This window comes from Populus euphratica, unplaced genomic scaffold (assembly GCF_000495115.2).
Source record: "Populus euphratica unplaced genomic scaffold, PopEup_1.0 scaffold4216.1, whole genome shotgun sequence".
NCBI classification, from domain to species: Eukaryota; Viridiplantae; Streptophyta; class Magnoliopsida; order Malpighiales; family Salicaceae; genus Populus; species Populus euphratica.
Window position 1 is genome coordinate 1 of NW_011504017.1, and position 2,443 is coordinate 2,443.

Sequence of the window (2,443 nt, forward strand, 5' to 3'; positions counted from 1 at the left end):
TGCAAGCCAGGCTAAGCAAGAAGTGTATTAACCCGGCAAATCCCCAAGACATGTGGGACGGGACAGTAATGAGATCAGACCTGTAAGAAAACTGGGTTGTGCAGACCCAGCAGACATGGAGTAGAAGCAAGAAATTCCAAATCTTTCTTCTTTATATGACAAATGGAAAGCAGAAAACAAGGCTGGATATATTTTTAAATTTAGAAAAACAAAACTATTTTTTCCCACAAAATTAATCACAAATGTGGGTTAAAGTTTTTGGGCCTTCTTTAATAAATTGACTGGACTTGATAGTATCAAGAAATGGATGCTAAATATGTGGCGGGTGTTACAAAATTTGTATTCTTGCCAACAAGAACTTTCTTTAGCTAAAATTTTGTGAGAAGAGAGGAAACTACCTTTGACAAAGACTTTAGCAGAAAATCTTCTGAAGAAGAACAATAGTGTTGAGAGAGAATTTTGAGCGAGCTTTGAGCCATCGCTATGAATGCCACCATTTCATTCATTTTGGGAGAGGGGAGGAGGGAATTAGTATCATAATTATTAAATCCATTTGAAAATTCACCTGGCTAGCTAATTATATTATCATCTAGATTAACTCGGATTAATCTAGAAAAATAATAATAATAACACAAGTACACACTATAAATCAGCAAATTGTTTTCATCAATCCACTTTGCTAAAAAGTTTAACAAAATAAAAGATAAAAAAACAACATGCTAACAAAAGAAATTAATTGACCAACACTTCAGCACAATTTAACAAAGGTAACTAAGCACACTAGAAGTCGAGGGGACAAAACAATTAACTAATTACAATTTCAAATCCTATTATTTTAATAGATGTTTCATCACAAACAATTTAATTATTATTAAAAAGTTCAAGATTTCATAATATTATAGTCATGTTAGATGTAAAAGCACATTGGAAACCAATGTAACACGTATAGATGCATCCTTGTCAACACCTTTAATTTGGTACAATGAACATATTGAGCTTTTCCATGTCCAAGCAAAATTTGAATAAAATGCTGATGGGACGAGATGATTGGGCTGATGAAGTATCAGTATTTGAAGTACTACAAGAAGACATTTTACATTGCTGCAATAAGATCAATGAAAAGACATTAATATATACTATACTATACTAGACATGAAGTAAATGTAAAAATATATATACACCATTTTCTCTTTTTACAATCTCTACTGCGAGAAGGATGGACAGTTTTCTATTGAAATAGATGGAAAGAATCCAGAGACCTTATCTTTGCTACAGAGACTGCACTGCATCTTCACCTACCATCTGAAAATCCTCCCTTCTGTATATCACGAAGACACACGCATAATACTTCTACTCTTCAGTGCTTAGATAAAATCTTAAAAACATGTAGCAAAGAAAATATACCTTTCTAAGATCAGAAGTGGTGGATTTGGAATCCATCGATTCCTTGGTCATCCATCGAGGAACGTTTAAGTAATGGTCAGTTTGCAGATTTTCATCCCTGCCAAAGAGAAGGAAAACAGTCGACACATCACTTCATCTTACCAGTTAAGCCATCTTGCAAAACAAAGATCCTAACAGAGCCCAACTCCTAAGACAGCTCAACAACCCATTTCCCCATCCAAACTTCATATTCAAGACAAGCTCACTGGATGTGGTTCATAATCCAGATACTTGGAAGGATTGACAAAGATTTATTAAACTGGGGTGTAAAATGAAGTTGGAAAGGATTTTAAGACATTGTCAATTTCTGGTTATATGCTTGCCTCAAACCAAAGACCGTCTGCCATCAGTTGCTCTACCTGCACCTTCTGTACTATTCTGTGGTTGAAAGGAATGACCGAGACTAATTTTAGCAATGAAATTCACAGAGAAGAATGATCCATATCTCCAAACCCATGACACCTGCCAAATACCTGAAGATGATTAAACCCTTATGGAATGTGGGGCTGAGATGTTTCCTTAAAGTTCCAAAGAGAAGCACAAGTTGAAGGAAGGTGTGCTGACAGTTTTCTTGATAGATTGACGATTGCTATTCCTTCCAGGACCTAGAATCAGGAGAAACATGGGCACCTCTGAGAAAAATTCTATTATGCTTTTGCGATTGCTAGTGAAATGAACCACTCTTGTTTGGTTGACTGAACACGAAAGTATTTTTCTCTTGAAAATATAATTACATACAATATCATGGAGTGTGGATTTTCATAGAAATATGCAAAAAACCAAATGCTTATTCAGAGGCCTAATAGCATCCTGGTCAGTTGAGCAGAGAAGAGTCTTTGTAACTCGCTTGAAACTGAGCTGGTCAAATGAAGCAATGTGCGTCCTATTCTTCTGCTTCTTGTGTAAAAAAACCCAGCTTAGTGAGCATTCAAAGCAGAAGTTGTTTCAAATAACAGCAGCAAATCCTTCATCACACTGAATCTCTGAGTTGCTAGAGTTA

The 2,443-nt window shown here is 35.6% G+C and overlaps 2 long non-coding RNA genes across 3 annotated transcripts; both read right to left on the minus strand.

Moving 5' to 3' along the window:
• Nucleotides 1-736: 736 nt before the first annotated feature.
• On the minus strand, nt 737-1,302 carry LOC105119967 (uncharacterized). The gene is made up of 2 exons (XR_841224.1): nt 1,260-1,302; nt 737-1,101 (listed from the first exon to the last, which is right to left on the minus strand). It is a non-coding gene; the product is annotated as an uncharacterized LOC105119967 (long non-coding RNA).
• Nucleotides 1,296-2,437, minus strand: LOC105119966 (uncharacterized). Of its 2 annotated transcripts, XR_841223.1 has the most exons (5): nt 2,291-2,437; nt 1,917-2,048; nt 1,767-1,821; nt 1,405-1,501; nt 1,296-1,318 (listed from the first exon to the last, which is right to left on the minus strand). It is a non-coding gene; the product is annotated as an uncharacterized LOC105119966 (long non-coding RNA). The 2 variants fall into 2 exon arrangements; XR_841222.1 differs by lacking the exon at nt 2,291-2,437 and having other exon boundaries at nt 1,917-2,284.
• Nucleotides 2,438-2,443: the final 6 nt, after the last annotated feature.